Source organism: Panthera pardus, unplaced genomic scaffold, assembly GCF_024362965.1.
Source record: "Panthera pardus isolate Hobbes unplaced genomic scaffold, ASM2436296v1 HiC_scaffold_1, whole genome shotgun sequence".
Lineage (NCBI taxonomy): Eukaryota > Metazoa > Chordata > Mammalia > Carnivora > Felidae > Panthera > Panthera pardus.
In genome coordinates, this window is record NW_026526654.1 from 60,043,646 (window position 1) to 60,052,352 (window position 8,707).

The 8,707-nt window shown below is 37.3% G+C and overlaps 1 pseudogene; it reads left to right on the forward strand.

Annotated features, from left to right (window-relative positions):
• LOC109265805 (polypeptide N-acetylgalactosaminyltransferase 11-like) lies at positions 1–1,085 on the forward strand (annotated as a pseudogene).
• The last annotated feature ends 7,622 nt before the right edge of the window (positions 1,086–8,707 follow it).

Below are 8,707 nucleotides of genomic sequence, written 5' to 3' on the forward strand. Positions count from 1 at the left end.
ATGATTTTTAATGAAAGTGATCAGGAATTGAGAGACTTAAGCTATAAGATACATGCCTTTGATATCGTTTTTAATAATCACTTGGGTTCCAGTGGAGATTTGCCAGCCACAAGGAATGCAGCATGTGAAGAAAATCTTCACCTGACTGATGTTTTGGTCACTCGTGTTATTACTTGTCTCTACAGTGAAGCTGTGTTGATTTTGCTTAGGACAGGGCACAGTTACAGATGGCACACCAGCGTGTCATCGTCATGAAATTGCCTTAGTGGATGATGCTAGTGACTTTGATGATTTGGAAGAAGAGCTAGATAAATATCTCCAAAAACACCTTGTTGGTAAAATTAAAGTAGTAAGAAGCACAAAGGGTGAGGGAATGCTTTGAGGAAGAACAATTGGAGCAGCCTGTGTTACAGAAGCTCTGGTGAGGCTGGACAACTGCTGTGAAGTGAATGTGATGTGGCTGCAGGCTTGGCTGGCTGTCATCAGGAGGACGGGCCGACCATGGCTCGCCCACCAACTGATATGATCGGCGCAGATGTGCTTGTCTATAGCTTGTTGTCCTCTGTGGTACAGGGAGGAGTCAGCTGGGGGCTATGCTTCAAATGAGATCTCGTTCCCCTTTCCGAGCTATGAGGACCAGATGGAGGCAATGCACCAGTAGAGTCACCCGCAATGGCTGAAGGATTGTGTGTCATGAACAGAAACTATCTCAATGATTTGGACGATATGACAGTGGCATGTGTATCTGGGAAGGAAAAGATTTAGAAATATCACTTAGGATCTGAATGTGTAGTGGTAAGCTCTTCACCATCCCATGCTCTAGAGTAGGACATATTTTCTGAAAAAAGGCAACCGTGTGGATCTCATAAAGGTCAGGACACCATGACACATAACTCTTTGAGGCTCGTACACGTTTGGTTGAATGAATATAAGGAACATTATTTTTCCTCGAGACCTGATCTGAGAACCAAAAGCTGTGGAAATATTGGTGAGTATATTGAAATGAAGAAGAAATTAGGTTGTAAATCATGAAACGTTATCCAAATAACATTTACCCAGAAATGCAGATATCTGCGCAAGGATAATGTAGAAGTACGCACAATGAGTCTAAGAAAAATTGGTTAGGAAATTGTCACATCACCCAGAGGAAAACCACAGAAGACTTGAGGAGGGTCTGAACTAAGGCAGCACTTGATTGATTACCTTACATGCTACACATTGGAATTTTTTGTTTGGAAATTATGATATAACTGCATTAAAAACAAAGGATTCTAGTTCCATCCGTTGCTTCATATCCATTAGTGTTTTATTTGTCATGCACAAGAAAGTGTAGGAAACGGTAGGTCTTTGAAGATAAATAAGACTAAGCCTATGTCCCCAAAGAACATACAGTACACTGCAGGAGATGAATAGATGCTAATGCTGCTATTCCTTTATTCGTTGGAAGTCAAGGTGAAGAAGGAGAGAAACTCAAGGACGACTCCCAAAGGATGGGAGGAAATGTGGGCTTCACCAATGAGTGCAGGATGAGGTGGAAGATCACACCTGGAGAGGAAGATGATAAACTAAAAGTATGAAAGACAAAATAAAAATTCTGTTATGTATTAAAAACATATTTTGTGAAGAAATGAATATACCCGGAAGACTATTAGATCAACAGGTTTACGGCTATGGAAGCTATCAAAGCTGAAGATAAAGACTCCCATGTCATCTCAATCTAATGGGAAAAACATTTTACCACAGGACAGAATGAAATGAAAAGACATACTTTGAGTTGGCAATGTAATGAGGGATTGATATAGATTGTATTGTGTATAAGTTTGCAGAAATTACTTCACTTCTGGTTCCCAATTTGCTCTTCAGTAAAATTAGAAAAACAAAGCTAAGAATTTTCCCAAAACTGATATGTGTTCTAAACGAATTCCATCTTTTTCTTGGTGCCCGTCTGTTTCCATGAAACTTTGAGAATATTCTTGTAACAAACAATAATAGAATCCGCAAGGCTAACATAATTGTGGTTGTTTTTATGCCAATTTGCTATGGAATTGCTTACAGATAGATCGTGTTATACTGGAAAAAGATCATCACTAAGCAATCTCAAAAGGTGTTTCCTCTCTCAGCTGGAAAAGCCATCTTATTTCCATTTTCCCTACAACTGGGTGACATTTGTGCTGTTGGAAATCCAAGGGACACCCCCATGAAAGTCCCCATCGGTCATGGCACTGAATCTACTCAGTGTTCCCATGACAATGTCTACCAAGTTTGGTTTTCTTAATAAGAGCTGCAGTCAGTTTCTAACATGTGGAACAGCATTAAGTTTTGATAATGTAATACTCTGCCTTACACGGAATAGGTGCTGATAATTTTTTTTAATTCAAATTCATTTGTTTATGCTAAAATTTAAGGTTTATTTTAGCAGTGCTCAGCATGTGACACTGTGTTAAAGAGTGCCAAAGATCCTCCAGGTGTTGCTCACATAATTTCTGATTTGAACAACAAACACTCTATGATTGAATAAGAACTTTGGTAAACATGAATAAGAAAAATGACAGGTTTTTAGCATCTTTTGATCAAACTAAAAAAAAAAAAAAGTAGCTTGGGTCACTGACTATACATGTGCATTATATTAACATGACTCTCATCTTCTAATTATATAATACCTTAGTATTTTAAGTCCTGGTTCCCAATTCAGAATAATGCATTTTTAGGGCATGGCAGTAGTTTATAACAGAAAAAGATGGGCCGAATCAAATTTGAGAATAAGGAAAGTGAGGTTGAATATAGGTGAAATTTTTTGAATGATATGGATGAACATCTCTGAATGAAATATTCAAGACTATGTAGAAAACTGCCTCTCCGGGGAAACAAGAAAATTCAATTTCATTGGAAAATTAAAATGAGAATCAAACGTCCCTAAAAGACACACATGTATGTACACACTCATATAGACACTTCTATTTGTGTTTAGCAAAAACAAGTAGAGCTAAAACAAGTAGATCTTTTACATCTGTATATGTTTTTCTCCCTTTGTTTCCATAAATGCTTGTAATCATTGTCCTAGTCGTTGTATCTGAACATTATATATTTTTTCTTTTAAACTCATCTACCTGATTTCCTTACCTCCTCCAAACCTAAAGTAAGTGTAGATGCTGTCTATTTTCTAATAATTTATCCCGTTGAGGAGCTGTACAAGTATAAATAACAGATTTAAAACCACAATTGACAGAGAGGCACTCTACAAAGACAGGATCTCGAGTTCAGAATTTTAAATAGTTCTAGAAAACTTGTTTCCTTTCTTTGTTTCCAATTAAATAGGATTATTTAAACAGATCTCCTCATCTTTGTTTTCAGTATTAGCACTAATTAAATTATATGGTGAGATAGCACATACTGGTTTTCTGTTATCCTAGTACATTCTTACAGGATCTCCATGTTAGATACATGAGAGGAGTTGCTGTATTGAGGATGAAATAATTTGTACAACAATGGGGTCAAGATTGAAAATTTTGACTCTAAAACCCGATTCTCAACCACTACTCCCAAAACTTGCAGTTAATTCTTAAATGCTTCAAATACTAAACGTATACTTTAGATAAATAATGCGTAGTTTTCTCCAAAATGGTACTATACTTTCATAGAGATGCCCATAGGTATCAGAAAATTATGGTGGGTGTCAGTTAGCCTCAGGGTAATATTTTATGACAAGAAAAATAGAAAAGAAAAAAAAATTACATTTGACATACCCGATACTTAGTACCAGTGAAGAACAATCTTTTACCACTCATGAAGACTCTCTTTGACCAGACTTTAGTCAGGGACCTCTGAGCTTTCTTCTTGATGAAGCCTCAAACTTGGCCCCATCCTTGTAAGGCCTGCATAGCCCAGTTCCAGCAAGAATTCTGCTAAGTCAGTTTAGAGACAAGTTCCCACTCTTGATACCTGATCGTCCTCAATATCTGATCAAAATTCCTCATGTCCCACCCCCAACCCCAAGTGATATCTGCTCACTCCGGTCTGCCCTCAGCAAGAATCCTGTCAGGTCAGATTAGCAAGAATGCCCCTGCCCTTGGATGTCTTTTTCTCAGTTATCTTTCATCGACCAACCACCATCCCCCACACCACGCACTTACTCTGTTCCTGGACTGTAAATCCTCGCTTGTCCCTATATTCAGAATCGAGTCAAGTTCTATAGTAATGTCTCTTTCCTCTTGTTATAATAATTCCTGAATACAGTCTGTTTTTACTGCTTTAACTACTTTCAGGCTCTGTTTTTTTCTTTAACACTGTACACATGCTGAGCAGAGAAGCATGAGGAGAGGAATGCATTTTGAAGATAATGACAATTTTTAAAAACCCACGGTTTCTTCCGCCTATGTTTAAAGGACTCTTTGCAAGAAAGTTTTTCGAATATGATCATTTGGTTCAAATACTAGCATAAAAGTTGTGTTTATTTGCTTTGGCATATTCCTAAACTCAAGGGAGGAATGTGATAGTTAACTTCTTCAAAATATCAACTTTGCCAGGCAGTGATGGACTGCATCTTTTAATCTACAAGGGGCCCTCTCCTACTGAAATATGACAGAATCAACCTGAAGCATGCTTTGGAGGTACTGCTTCTCACCAGCACTCTAGTACTTTGATTAGGATTTACTGTGGCTAAAATAATGCCCTCATCGTCTTGTTTACTAGCTTTTCTGAGAAGGAAGTAACTTTGGAGAAGAAAAAAACCCGTTTGATCTGCAATCCCTTCTCCACAAGGGAAACCACTGTTATCAGTGATAATGTCCTTATGGAGTGAGATCACATTGTTCGAAACTGCATTTCAAGAAACAGTCATATAAGATTCTGAAACATTATCAAGTGAGCACTTTGAATACTGGAATAACAAAAGCAGAGTTTATCTTTCATTTGATAACAATTCTTTTGTGCTTCCTCTTGTGTACTAAGGAAATCATTGACTTCGACTGCAGTAAAACAATGTCAACCAAACCCCGCTTAGCAGCCCGTCTTGGGTGGACAAATTTCCACCAACAAAGTCGGCCCTTTTAAAAAGCTAAATGTATAACTTGTAACTCTGTAGTTTTTAAAGTCTTGTAATGTAGGATTCGACTCTAATTTCTGCAGGCCAAGGGAAGCCCCTTCCCCTCACTCCTACTACAATGCTCCTAAAATAAGTCCCATCGGTTTTTTTTCAATGACATGATTATGAAATGTATTCCACTGCCCCAGGTCCCACAACAGAAGCTTTCCCATTATTTTCTACAAGATCCAATAGAGCATTCTTGATTTCAATCAGGTCAGACACCCTGTCACAGTCCAGTCTTGACACATCAATGACAAGGCGTATCAGAGCAGTCAAAAGTTTACAACATGTAATAAAAACTGAACTAAAGTCAAGCATGCTCTCCTCTTGTAGGCCCAGGGAGACTCCAGGCAACTAGTGATTTGTAGGCTCCATTACATCCCAAATGTTCGATGTATCTAGCCCTTGGCAGGGTGTCAAGGACAAGAAATAATCAGTCTTTAGAGATCACTTTTGAAACGCTATGCCCTCTGCTTCCTTCAGGTGAATCATTCCTTCCGTGTTGTCAGGATCCACTGATGAAAGCTGACGACTTTCAATAGCCTGTGACAAGTGAGGTTTCCCCTTCTCCATATGTGGAGGAAATGATACTGTGCAATCAGCTTTCACCGGGCGTGCTGTGAGTGATGAGCCACCCCACAACATCATCCTCATGAGCTCCTTTTCCAGAATCGAAAGTAAAAAGCAGGACGCACATGATCTTGTACACAAGAGCAGAATGATCACCAGAGAAGCAGACAGGAGGGCATTTTAAAATTCCTTTACAGACATTTCACGTCTAGAAACCAAATTTTTGTCCTCATGTTAAATCTTTAGATTCAAAAGAAGGGACTTGCACCAGGTGTCTGAAAATGACATGGAAGTCAATGATGCAAATTGGTGGCAGTGCCCACAGAGCAACAACTATTGAATAGGTGTTCTGGTCTGAATATGGCTTGCAGTCCAGCTAATACATGATAATATATCTGGGAAGAGAGGGGTTATTGATTGTCAAATAGCAACTTTTTTCCTCCCATGAATGGCTTACATTGTTTTCACTCACTAGAATTCCAACTGTTTCAACCATAAACGGCAACAGTGTAAGTTTCTCTTACCAATGCCCTGTAAGCCATCACATTTAGTGTGAAAGCACTAATTTTTAAAAACTGATGATCTATTTTCTAATTAATCTGTCTTCTAGTTTCAGCTTGTCTCTTTACATGAAGTCCAGCTTCAGTTCATTTGTTGCAATTTGACATTAGAGACTATATAAAGCAATTAAGGATAGAGAGAAATGTAAATAACACCCCATATTTTCTTTCTGGAGTAAACGTACAGAACGGTGAGCTGATAGAGGAGAAGAAAACAAGTATTCAAATATATCAGTTACAGAATTTGGCAGATGGTTCCTGGTTTTACTTTAATGTAATTGTGTTAATGTAAGAATAAGACACACTCAATGTATTTCCCAAGTATTCCAAGTTTTTAGAAATTGCAGAGATGAGAACATATTGATTATGATACCTAATTAGTTCAATAATTTAGTCTTGAGTATATTCCCAATAATCATGAAAAACATACATGTATATGGTAGGCTTTTATAATCATACATAAAATTTTAATTAAAAATATAATTTACATTCTTACTAAAAAAACCTTAGTAAATAATTATGAAACATTGTAAATTGTAGCATAGTACTCTATTTTTCATGACAATTTTTTAATTTTTTTTTCTAAAGCGTAAAGATCAGTTTGACAGGCAAAGAAACCCCAAATACATTCTTTTGGCTAGTGAATCATCTTAAATTATTTTTAAGAATATAAAATATATCTTTTATTATTAAATGCTCAATGTTCCTTTTGTTTAATGTTTCCTCGATGCCTTTTAATATTCCATTTCAAGTAAAGTAACATTGTGCCTTCATGTTACTAGTTGTTAGGATACATGCAAACTATAGTTGCAGAAATTTTGTAGTGTATGCCATTCTTTTAAAAATCTTATACAACTATATAAACAAATATATGTATGCATATCAACATATATTTATATTTAAGTGTGTACTTTATATATATAGAGAGAGGTATAGATATGGTTATCTATACTACAAAGCTTTTCTGAAATCTGAAATGAGATTAGTCACCATATTTATGTTGATAAATGAAGTTTTCAAGAAGTAAGTTCTCAAGTATTCTAACAAGCATTTTTAAAATGTCACCCATGCTTACTCATTGTCTAGTCCTCATTTCTCATATTCTCTTTTTCCTATATTTTCCTCTTATTTAAAATCCACCCCCCCAACACATACTGTGAATATCCCAATTCTTCACTGTTTAAAATATTTTTTTAAATCCTACAATTATATCCAGCTACCTGAAATTAAAAAAAAAATCTTACAATTACATCCTAAGCCAAAATACCCTCAAACAAATCAACATAGCCTAAGTAGACTATGTGGCAGATATCTCAATTCACAATCTCTTACAACATGGAAAACAAATGGGTAATGTTTCTTGAGTGTGTTTTAAAACTAATGTCTCGGGGCGCCTGGGTGGCTCAGTTGGTTAAGCGTCCGACTTCGGCTCAGCTCACGATCTCACAGTCTGTGAGTTCGAGCCCCGCATCGGGCTCTGGGCTGATGGCTCAGAGCCTGGAGCCTGCTTCCGATTCTGTGTCTCCCTCTCTCTCTGCCCCTCCCCCGTTCATGCTCTGTCTCTCTCTGTCTCAAAAATAAATAAAAAACGTTAAAAAAATAAAAAAAAATTAAAAAAAAAACTAATGTCTCTTTAAATTGAAACACCACAGATTGAATACATGTGGTATGTAAAATTCTTCCTCCAATCTACAAAAAACAGTTAAGAATTTATATATATATATATATATATATATATATATATATATGTATACACACACACACACACACACACACGTGGAACAGTTATAGATATGTTATATATAAACATGAAATAACCAACATGAAGTAAACAAGGAAAAGAGTGCAAAACACATGTTGAACACATGGCAAGCTGACAGGCAAGTGATACCTGACTTGGCAAAAAAGAAAAGGATTGGTATCTACAGGACTCCAGAGGAGAATCAACAAGAAGCAAACCTGGAAAATCTGAGGAATTTGAGAAGCAGCTTGCTCTACACAAACGTCTTTAGAGGCAATCAGACCTCCAAACGCCTGAAGGACTTACATGTAGGCAGCTGCTTCCACGAGCAGTGAAGGAAAATGAGAGGTCATCCATTTGGAGAGTTAACTGGAGAGGCCCTGCACCTAGAGCTCAGGGCAAACGTGGGAGTAGAGATGAGACTCAGTACTCGATACAACGAGTGGAAGTCAAGGTCACTATATTCACTTATAACCCAGTGTCCCAACCAAGAATATTGGAGAGTCCAGCAGAAAAGATCTATAGATCCCTGCATTTAGAAGAAGCCCCAACAGGTCTGCTAGGCCTCTGTGTTATCACTCTGTAATGAGGACTGGTATAAACAAAGCTCACCCGTGCACAAAAGCTGAACATCACCTTTTCAGGACCTCACACTTAGGTATAAATGGCAGGTAATAATCAGCAGACACTTGAGGAAAGCCAATGATATGTAAGAAAGAGACAAACAAAATAAAACAAAAAGCAACGAGCATG